Source organism: Haliotis rubra, unplaced genomic scaffold (assembly GCF_003918875.1).
Source record: "Haliotis rubra isolate DU_JTF1 unplaced genomic scaffold, ASM391887v1 Scf1566, whole genome shotgun sequence".
Classification (NCBI taxonomy): Eukaryota; Metazoa; Mollusca; class Gastropoda; order Lepetellida; family Haliotidae; genus Haliotis; species Haliotis rubra.
Window position 1 is genome coordinate 138,594 of NW_025765521.1, and position 12,072 is coordinate 150,665.

A 12,072-nucleotide genomic window follows, 5' to 3' on the forward strand; every position below is an offset into this window, starting at 1 on the left:
CTCGGAACAGTCTTCCCGCACATTAAGCTAATGACCCTCTGCAGTCTGTGTGTGCCTAAAACAAATAGTCGACTCCTTGTGGTTATCTCATGGTACTACCATACCAGCAGTGTACATAAAGTAGACTTCTTACGCAATATATAGAGAACCACAACACATACTGTCAATCGTCAAAAGGAATTTGCTCAAAGCCAAATCCCGTTTCTAACAGGTAGCTCAAAAAGTCAGGGCCACGATCTTTTATTCATTTGGCGCCTTGGACAATACTGTCGTTTGAAGTTATTTTTGCGTATGTTTTCATTATGATTGATGTTTGTTTCTAGTTTGTAACAAGATGCTTACCATAGATCCAGCTGACCACAAAGCATTCCAACATAGCAAACACTGCTATGGAGGGGGAAGAACGCATACCAGTCCACCAGTGTAAGCATGTACATTCCACCCTGTCAAAAAAGAGTTTCAACATTCTTGATTTTGCGTTTTACAGCTCGTCGCTCGTGTCCGTTCTGCATTTATCGACCTGTGAAGGTCCGGGTTAGAATTGGCCTTCAGTAACACATGCTATTGGAAAGAGACAAAAACACATGCACCTCTCTATTCTTTGCAAACGTCGTTATTCAGAGTGACAACAAACTCTCCACAAGGCTGTTTGGCCAAAAGCATGATTTCAACTTTTCAACTATCAGCCTTCCTTTCTGTTGAGCAATATTCCAACAGCTACAGCCTTTGCAGCCTGGTTCCCGGGATCGGCTGCGCTAACGCTTCGACTGCGGCAATCACTACCGAATGGCGGCCATCACTTCTAGGTGACACGCCACATATCTGCTATAGAAAACTCCGAGAACGGGTGGTTAGAAGTTTTTCATATCACCTTCATCGAGACTATTGCAAGGTATACGTCACCAGAACCACGCTCATTCTTATCCTTATTTAACCAGGCTGCCGCCTTTTGTATTTACAGTTCGCAACTCTTGCTCAGAAGTTACAAGTTACAGCATTCAGACTTCAGTATTATGACGGGAGCCACCTGTTGGGCAGGGTAGGTGTCCCAGATTCCATTTTTTAAATATGACCATCATACAACTGTAGCATCGATTAGTGAGTTGTACAATTGATTTTATAAGAAATTTTTATGGTCATGGGGTTTTCGCTTTTATTATTAGGAAAGTTATATATCATGAATTATTGCATGTGTCTGCACTTTCATGTATGTCACTCGGAAGCCACTGGCCTCTTAGTTATGCTCCGTCCGTACGTCCGTCCGTCCGCGCGAATAGGCGATTATAATATTAGGCTCCGTCCGTCCGTCCGAATATGAATATCTTTATATTCTTTTCATATTTAGTACCTAGATCCATCACAGTATGAGAAAGGTCCCAGTTATGTTTGGTGACCTTCACCTTCATTCAAGGTCACAAGGGGACTGTAACATTTTACCCTTGTCAGCAAGATATCTCAAATACCATTCACTGGATTCTCTTCATATGCGACACCAAGCTTTACCTAGGGAAGACGCAGGGCCCAGTCGATTTTGGTGACCTTCACACAATTGTCAAGGTCACAGCGACACTTTGAAGATTTCAGCATGTTAACCTGCATGTTAAGTTTGTCAGCAAGATACCTGAAGAACCGGTGACTGGATTTTCTTCTTATTCATCACCAAGCTTCATCTCGGGAAGTTCACTTTTTATTGTATAAATTGTTTTCGTCACGATATGGCTGTTATATTGCCGATGTGACTTTAAATATTAACTCACTCACTCACTCATCTCGGGAAGGCCCAGGGCCCAGTTGATTTGGTGACCTTCCCGTCATTTTCAAGGTCACTGCGACACTTTGAAGATTTCAGCATGTTCACCTGCATGCTAAGCATGTCAGCGAGATACCTGAAGAACTGGTCACTGGACTTTCTTCATATTCGACACCAAGCTTCATCTAGGGAAGGTGCAAGGCCCAGTCGATTTTTGTGTCCTTCACTTAATTTTGAAAATTTCAGCATATTAACCTGCATGTTAGGATTGTCAGCAAGATATCTCAAGAACGGTTCACTGGATTTTCTTTACAGACTTTCAAGACTTCTCTTCAATGTTTTTGATAAGCAATTTCTTTATTACTATTTTTGCATTTTTCATACACCATGACATTCATGTCAACGTTAAAGTGATTCTTGACAATATTTGTGTGTTTGAACAACTACAGAGCAAGATATCAAGATAGGTTGACTGGTCATGTTTTTTGTGACATTTAACTTCATCTTAATCTACAACTTTCACTGTCATTACTTTTTTGGTTTGGTTTGATAATATGCGGCGGGGGATTATCTCACCTTAGTGACAATGCTTGTTCTGTCATATTTTTAAACTTCCAATGTTTGTCATAATGTCGAATATGTTGGGGGATAGGGAAAGCTCTAAGTATCTGGGTACAGTTCATTCACCTGTGTCATATAGAGTAGACCAAGGAGGAAGCATGGTACCAGGACCATGAGGATGATCACCCAACGTCGGCGAGACAGGCTTGGAAACTGATCTGACAATGCTGTTACCGCGATCTCATAGCATGGTAACTGTAAAGAAACGGGACTGCAATATATAAACCGCGTTTTAGTCTGATACATATATGTAATATTTCTCATATATAATATTCTTACTACAGCAACTTTTATGTAGTGATGTATGCAGTTGTCGCTTTATATCAATGTCTTATGAGGAATGTAAATATCATACATACATTCGTCTAAGGCCTTTGAGATTTATTGATGGGATCCTTTTCGAACTTCTACAATTGTGTGCTTTGAATGTTATGGACACGATTGGAATAAACATTGTCGGCCTTGATGAAATTTCTAAGACACTATATTATTATCCAAACAGGTTTGGACTATTGTCCATTTCATAACCAGCTATACAAGAATGGCAAAAATGAAGGAAAAAGGACTGTATTGTCAACTCAATATATACTGACTGATATAAATGCCACCTTTTAAAACTAAATGGAAAATTGTGTTCATGTGGGTGATTTTATTATGATTGTACCGTTTTGTTAACGTGTTTTTCAATCCGAATTAAGAGTTATTACCAACATCAGTGTTTTCTGATGAAGTCATATCGGCATTAATTAGTGAAAATGAAAATGGACGTAGCACAAATGAGCGAAACAGGATTGTTTTGGCAATTTAATATAATTTGCATCGGACAGGGTCTTATCGGTTGCCCGTTTTAACCACTTTGTCGCCATGTGCTGGTACAACTAGTGTAATGAATATGAGATTACAGGAGAACTCTTTTTCTGATGCATTTGGCTGATTTATTGAGCTTAGCCTGTTTGTCAAAAAACGGTGTTTTCGTAATTCGGAACCTATACGTTACCAGAGAGTCGAGTCCAAGTGTTAGCAAATTCAAGAAGGTCAAGACAGACCACAACTGAGGCATGGGGAGTGAAGCCACGGCTTCTGGGTATGCGATGAATCCAAGGTTGTATCCTGTTTAAATTAAAACACAATTCCAATCATCAAAGGTTGTATCCTGGACAAATAAAACAACATATCCATCAAATGGAAAACGTTGATATTCATACAATAATCATGTGTGGCTTGTCACCTCGTACTGATACTGATAGACATATAGGAGCCAGGTGTGTGATGGCTTATTAATTATCTTCGGTGTGATTGTGCGCTCATATTTGAAACTGTTACATCCGTTTAATTAGTGCTGGTGTTTACACATAAAACAAATTTCCCTACTTTCAATCTCTGGGGTGAGTTTTCAGCAAAAACTTAACAAACGAAGAGATTTTCGGGCACAACTTAAGTAGCTGATCGTACAGTTTATCAGGAAGAAAACAAGGAGGAGGAGCGATCTAAATTTAAATGTTTTAAGTGTAACTGGTATATACATGTTGCCACAGTGGTATTGATCAGAACATATTTAGCAAACATTAATGAATAATACGACTGGCGTGTATAAATGAAGGAAATACCTGAATATTGGAACGAATCTACAGTCACACCACGCAGGTGAGCAACGTGACCCATGATGGCAAAGAAGGCAAACCCCATGTACATAGTTGTCAATGCAACAGCGGTAACTAGGACCAACGCGTCCCTGGAAGAAAAACGTTACATTGCAACATTTTACCCTCTTAATCAAGTCAAATCAAATCTTATACAGTGGATGAAGCATGAACACGCTCACTACATTATTGTTTTGGGGGGATCCGGAGGAGGACGTTTCTCTCTTAAAGTGCAATTACTATTTAAACCGAAGTTCGTGACTCACGGGCCAATAGACCGATTCAGTCTGTCAATCAAAAATGACGCATGCGTTGATTTGGTCCAATCAGCAGGCCGGGTGCATTTTTTGTATTTGTCAGACTTACTTCCGGGATCAAAAGATCCCCTACGAAGTGCAGACTCATGGGCCAACTTATCTATATATCCTTGTCTCAAGATAATGTAATGACCTTCAATTTTTAGTCACTTAGTAGATGGCCATTCATGTCATATCTGCTGGAGTAAAACGCCTCTGTTTCTTTGTTTTGCATCTTGGTGCTGTCTGACATTGTCATTGTTGACAGTAAGGTGTGGAGCAAAGGTGCAGGGGTATTTTCCTTTTTTACGTCAAAAGTTTGGTCTGTTACTCACAGTTTTAATACTTGATAATTAATTTCGATTTAACGAGGCTTACTTGTCACGATATGAGACACAATGTATTCAAAACGGAAAGTATGACTTTCTGAAGAATACTGACAACCCGATACAGTTTAACCTAATGACGTTATTTGATAAGTTCATCCTCTGCAAATGCTCATGTTCACAACCAATAACCGTATAATAAAGCAACCCGTTATGGCCATCTTTGCCCCGTGATGATTAAATTGCGAAAAAAATATAAGTTACATGAACGAAAATGTCAACATTCTTCCCTGTCATTTAGTTAAAACAGAGATTCTGCAGGGTTAACCGGTAAAGAAAGCAAAGAGCGATATTAATTTCACATTTAACAACCTTCAACATTTAAAAACAAAGCTTTAACGGACTTCTTGTTTTTCTTCAACTTGAACAATTTTAATAACTTTACAAATAAACACCTTTCACATTTGTCCCATTACGGGGAATAGTGCTGGGAATTGAAATCCTATAAACTGAATTCAAGTAACGTTAGTGCACAGTGGCTGAGATCCACATTTATTCTAGGTGTGTTTGCGTTACAACCACGAAAATATGGGGTAGGTGTAAATGTGTTTGGCACGGATGACGTATCAACCAATCTTAAATCCGCCATAATCTAACCTTAGGTCATCACCAAAGAGTAGCCACTGACTTGAATATAGATCCCACACGCATGTTTGATACCAGTTTGATAACATGGGTTTCTCACCTTAAGCAATTGTTGTTAAGTTTGTTGTGCCCTGCCATTGTTGGAAGACATCCAAACGCAATTCCTGGTGCGGCCAATGCATAATTACAAGCTTCAATCCAAATCTGCCAATTGAATCGAAACTGAATTATGACAACTGCATTTAAGTATAGAAAAACTGGAAAACAGCAATTCAAACAAGTAGAAAAGAATCTCTCACATAAGCATGCATCACATCCTTGATTGGCATTTTAGAAGATGGTATTTGATGAACATAAAGAATTTCTAGGATTTCGTCTTCTCATTATTCTTTGATGCAACGTTTCGGGGCCTGTTCCGGCCCCGCCATCAGGTAAAACATCATCAACCCCTAAACGTTGTATCAAAGAATAAAAAGAAGATGAAATCCAGGAAATTCTCCATGATTATAAACATGCATTATTTTGTGAAACAAATTTTCACAGTGAGGGCATTATGGGATCATAAAAAGGATCATTTCCACTTAACTGCGATAAGTTTAAGAACAAAGCCAAGATTTGTCTTCCCTAACATTTAATATTGAGATCGTATAAAAAGGTGAATCCGCATAATCGTCAACCGTTAACTCCCTTCCATGTTCAAACCACTGATAATACGGCTATATAAATGATAGAAAATAGGCGACAGTCATTCCTCTATCAATGAAGTCTTTCATCTCTGATGTTCTTCACCTTGGGATCCTGCAGCTTCTCAAAATTCGGGTACATGTAGTAATATATTCCATCAGCCGAACCCGGAAGTAGACAGCCCCGGATGAGGAATATAGTGATGAGGATGTAAGGAGCACAAACTGTGACGTACACCACCTGTTGCCATGGAAACACATAATGACACTGAAGTTGATACTAGTAGCACATGTATGTAGAGACAATGCAAGGCTCATAAAGACCACAAGACCATGGTCACTACAGTTGCCACAAAGGTGTTGACAGCTCATTGCTCTATAAATAACGCCCTTACTTTGATTGGCTTTACCTTTCCTGACACCTTGATCCCCCGAAAGAGACAAAAGAACACTACGATGTAGGTGATAGCAAGACAACCAACCAGAGGCCACCTCATACTACCGAGATGTTCCAGACCGTCGCTAATCTGTAAGACCTTTAGCCTGTTCAAAATAGAGGTAAAGTATACACAAAATAGGGTACACAAAATAATGAAAACAGTTTGAGATACTAGGCGATATTCGAGAAGTGACTCGGACAGAGGATAACCGGGCATGGAAATTATAATTTGAACTGAACAATAAAGCATATCCATTCATCACTTGAAGCGATGTCATAACGTTAATTTTGCAATGACTTTGCGCAATGAAAGTTGCTGCGTTTTGAAAGAAAATGTAATTTCACATGTATTGACATCAAACAAAATATGTATCGAACCTGTTGGCATATGTCCGCTAGAAAAACATTTTTTTATAAAAACGAGAAGTTACCGTTTTAGAAGATCAATAGAGCACATCATGGGTGAAAACAATATTGACGGAGACTATTCCGATTTCATTTACTTATACAACATATTTCAAATATATAAACACATTGGCCGTCGATCTTACGTCCAGAATTCTTCTGCCGGTGTGATTGCAATTAAATGCATGGTCCCATTAGCCAAGGCAGAATAATTAGATAAGGCGGAAGAGTTGTGAAGGACATTCACTGTTCTGGAAACGGCGGTAGAAACATTTGTAGAGTTGGCGGGTGCGTCATCGCGGACGTTGTCGAACGATATACACGACGGTGTGTTCCATGGGTTGTCACAGTTACTCCAGGGGATGTTGGAAGAGAAGGAGTGGTAGAAGTAGTAGATTAACCAGGCAAACAGAGCAGAATAGTAGTTGCTGAAGAATATGCTGATAAGGACGTTCCCTATGCCCATACCTGGAGGAAATGATTATGTAAGGTCATTGACACTGGCCTGTATTTTTGAAACACCCCTCTGCAATACCAACTACAGTAACCTCTCTTTTGAATCTGTATATGTTGCTATGTACAGTTATTAATGTTTTCGAATCTGTGAATGCATATATATGTAGTCGCGTAAATTTGTACTCTTACGGATAATATAATGTATAGTACACATATATTATCGTTTAAGAAGTGTAAGAGTATAAAGGTGATTAAAGCAACATGTCAGTTCATATATGCCTGATACCAGCATAGCATGCACATTTCATTCAGTTTTTGGAGGCGTTTGAATGCCTGATGTGGACCCTGACCTTAACTACTATTATACCTTCCATCGTTCGTATTTCTATCGAACAAAATTTGTATGACCTTAAAGAATAGAATATACAGAGTAGTTTTCATTTGCAACGGCATTTTATTAGAAAGATTATTGATGAGATAAAGGCAGGTACATACCTTTAAACGGTGGACATAGGTTCCAGACTTTAACTGCTCCACTCTGTGAGAACTGACCGATCGTCATTTCAAGGAACACACAGGGAACTGCGCCGATGATCATGAATACAACGAACGGTATCAGGAATGCTCCTACAAGACAACGATCATGTACATCATGCATTAGAGATGTACCCTCTTAAACCTCCCACGGAAAATAAAAAAAATAGTCATGATAGTTTGTTAAGTAACTTTTCTATTTTGGAGACAAACGTCATGAATTCAGAGTTTCCAGAGTTGGTCGTATGTTCCAATTACATTCTACGTTGAAATGAATGTTTCATCATGAACCGATTTGGAGTTCGATTGTGATTCATCGCTATCATTTTAACACAAACAGACTGTAGTTTCTGTTTGCTATACTGCTGGAGTTGGTGCGTATTTATTAAGTGCAAGGTAGCAGTATTACTTTAATCTAAGATTATATATGTATTGACCGGGCCAAGTGCCTGTGTTTTTCTTTGTAAAGTGGGATAATTTAGTCGTGCTTTCATTTATTTACCCAGGGGTACTTTTATAGCTGAGTGCATGTGTGTCTGTATAGTAGTCTAACGTAGTCTCACTTACTTCATTACTAACTCAAATAGTGATCTTCACTGTCCCATAATTCTGTAAGCAATTATCAGATTCTTAAGTGTACCAATGTGGTATTGGTCTTTTTGGAATCTTGTGAAAGTAGACAATTACCTGCGTGGTGGCTGTTGTTCTGCTTGAGTGACTAGACCCATGACCCTGATAGGTTCATTAATCAGAGGCGTGTGTTTGAGGTGTTTTATTGATTATCTAATGTGTCACCATCCCCCCTTTGACTTTGGATTTCTAGTTATTTTTCACTAGTTTCCTGGAATAGGTGGTTGCCACTCTGACATTTCCCTTCACTTCACTTCAATGGAAATACTAAATATGTACAACAATGTTGACATCACTACCGGTGATCGACTTCGCCAAAATGGCGTGTTCAGGAGTAGACAGGAGTAGGCTATGTTGTACGCAGGGACTTTCGTTGCTTCAGGGATGGTATAAGCATAAAGGTTACATGCAAGTTATCACAAACAATCTGACAACCTGCATGTTGTCATTGTCTTAGTTTGGTTTTCATTGTAACCAATTGTCAGAAATGCTGATAAGTGAAATGTCTTAGGGCATGAGCTTGCCTCAGTCACGGCGTAACGCTGGACGAAAACTGTGACAATTTCTGTTGAATTTACGAAGTCATTTAAATACATCTAGGTTTAATTCCCTTACAACGATACTCATCTGATACTTATTCTGGATATACTGAGCCTAATCCTGCTCTCCAAATAGGAAAAGTGTAAAACCAGTGATCGAAATAAGCATCGATCTATGCAGTTGATACATGATGGCATGCATTAACCAACAACCCGGTCTTATGGCAAACATGGGTTGCTAAAGTCCAATTCTAACCCGCGTCGTTACTGGTAATGTATGAGGAATGAAGAGATTCTTGTAACAAAGTTTGATTATGCGAGATGTAATAGGCTTAATATAACCGACATTCGTGAAACAATATTGTATCAACACTATGCATTGCAGTAGAAAGATCACATCGTGTTTCCTTATTTCGCGATTTTGACATTTTAACCGATTCCAGGGTCATTGGCAGCGTTTCGGAATGCTCATTGTGATTTGCTAAATTCGACATCAAAGTAATCATGGTCGCAAGGGCGAGACACATAGATCCATTTGACATCCAGGAGTTTCAAACACAGGTAGCTTAGCACATAGAGACGGAGAAAACACCCTTCTTTAGTTGGTCTAAGTAGAGGAAAATATTATCATTCAGAACCTCATTTTGAGGTTTAAACCTCATAAACCCAAGTAACGTCATTAATATACAATATATGCATGACGTCATAGGTCATCAATGGTGAAACACAATGACCTAATTAGTTGCAATTAAGCAATTAGTTGTGTGATCGTTAATTAAGCCAAAACGAGACATAGTATCGATTTCCATATATGGAAGTTCTACTACGAGTGGGTTGGCGATGTACAGGTGACTCACGGTGAATGGAATGTTCATGTGTTTCAAATTCTGTGGACTGCAGAGAGGGGAGGTATGACTTCCACTTGTCTAAATATAAAGTCGTGTTGCTGCAATCCCCTGTTACTCGCTATAAGACGTATCGTGTTATTTCCACGTTTGCTAGGGGTAACACTCGCCTCTGTGCGTTATAACGAAATGAGGTCCTGTATGGCTCAGTTCTGGGTCAACACGTTGTGTTTAACGAGTTAATCCTTTATACATTTGTACAAAACATTTGCTCATCGCAGAATGCTAAGTACATTTTATATTTACATTATACATGGAAATTTTTAAACTGTCTGATAACACTAATGAAGTAATCTTTCCTCATAACATGTAAAAATATAGACATGATAGAACCTAGTTCTGTGTTTGTTTATGGTATGTCGGGGAGAGGTGATACATGCCTCATTAAGAGGGGTAAATCACAATGCCTGATTGACCCCAGAGCCTTCAAACCCAGTATCATCTTAAAAACAAACAAATGAAAAAGCAGTGTACAAGTGAGCACAGCTCACATACCACCGCTTCCCCACTTTGGGACATGGAAATGACTGATATTGATATATATAATGTGACAAGGATGAGCAGCTCACAAGACTTTCTCATTGACTCTACTAATTTTTATACACGTTAGATAATAGTCTCTGGCTATGTACTGATTACAGGAATAATTTATGGAACCTTATTTTTTGTGTTTTCCGTGGAAACCTGACATACAATTGAACTTGACTGTCTTATGTTGCACACAATGAAGTGGACGTACATGAAGATTGTTAATTTTTAGCACATGACATATCTGTGGGTCATGATTAACTTGTGTATTAAGTTTGATGAACCTAGCATGTATAGTTTCGATGATATGCTGTGGCCAGGTAACCATCAAACACATTTTGTACACCAAGTCATGTTTCCATGGAAACAACATCAAACAAATTCTGAAAACAGTTTAAAACAAAAGGCACATCAATGGGTAATGATTAACATGTGTGTGAAGTTTAGTGAACCTAAACTTCAAGAGATATGCTCCGGACCAAACCATCAAACACATTTGGCACTAAGTCGTGTTTCCATGAAATCAGCAAAAAAACAAAATTCTGAAAAAACTTTCAAATAGCAAATGGCACATCAATGGGTAATGATTAACATGTGTGTGAAGTTTGGTGACTTAGCATGTAAACTTTAAGAGATATGCTCCAGACAAAACAATCAAACACATTTGGTAATTTCACGTCGTGTTTCCATGGAAACAGCAAAAAACAAAATTCTGAAAAAACTTTAAAATAGCAAAAGGCACATCAATGGGTAATGATTAACATGTGTGTGAAGTTTGGTGAACCTAGCATGTAAACTTTAAGAGATATGCTCGGGACAATCTTTCGGGAGGGACAGACAGAATGAACGCTATATACTCCCGTTACTTCGTAGTGGGGGTATAAAAAACCCAACTTCATCTGTTATTTCATTGTTGTAAGTTAAAGTGAGTGAGTGAGTTAATACTTAACGTCACTGTAAATTAAATATTATTATTAGGAGTCTTGGGAAGGGGTCACGGTGACCTGACCGAGAAGAGAAGGTGGGAAAGAGTTCATTGTTGGGCCATTCATTTTTTGGGGTGGTGTATGTGTGTTTCTGATAACTTAGTAGTTCTATGGGCATGACGTGTATTCATTGTATATGGAGATAGATAGAATGGGCTTCTATCAATTCAAAACATATTGCGCCTCAGAATTCCTATTTTTTTTGTTAGAATACGTCCGACTTTGTGTTAGCAACTGTATGATACTCAATCACTAGCAGCTACTTACACCGTCACCCCTTCCTTTTTCTGACAAGTTCATTGGTTTGACATGCATTAGGCGTAAAATGATTGTAGATATTACAATTCTGGCTTGGTAGATTGGCGTTTCTTTACACACCCGTGGTTGAGAAACCCCATGTGAGAAAACTGGTATCACACATATGTGTGAGATCGATTTCTATTAAAATTCATTGATAAGTTACTCGTGGTTTAATCAAACAGAAACCCGTTACCGTGCCAAAAATACACCTTTATACCTACCTGTTAATTTTCACGATTACCATAAACAGGTATGTATACAATAGAAACACAATTGTACGTAAATATAACACGAATCTATTTATTTTTCTAATTCCTTTTATTAACACTTTAGATTTCAGGCAGGTACTAAATTCGCTCGAAACAATTAGTATGATACCTGGTGGTAAA

The 12,072-nt window shown here is 38.6% G+C and overlaps 1 long non-coding RNA gene across 1 annotated transcript; it reads right to left on the bottom strand.

The window, feature by feature from the left end:
- Positions 1-6,106: 6,106 nt before the first annotated feature.
- LOC124271006 lies at positions 6,107-7,098 on the bottom strand. The gene is made up of 3 exons (XR_006896922.1): positions 6,952-7,098; positions 6,372-6,504; positions 6,107-6,202 (listed from the first exon to the last, which is right to left on the bottom strand). It is a non-coding gene; the product is annotated as an uncharacterized LOC124271006 (long non-coding RNA).
- Between the last annotated feature and the right edge of the window lie 4,974 nt (positions 7,099-12,072).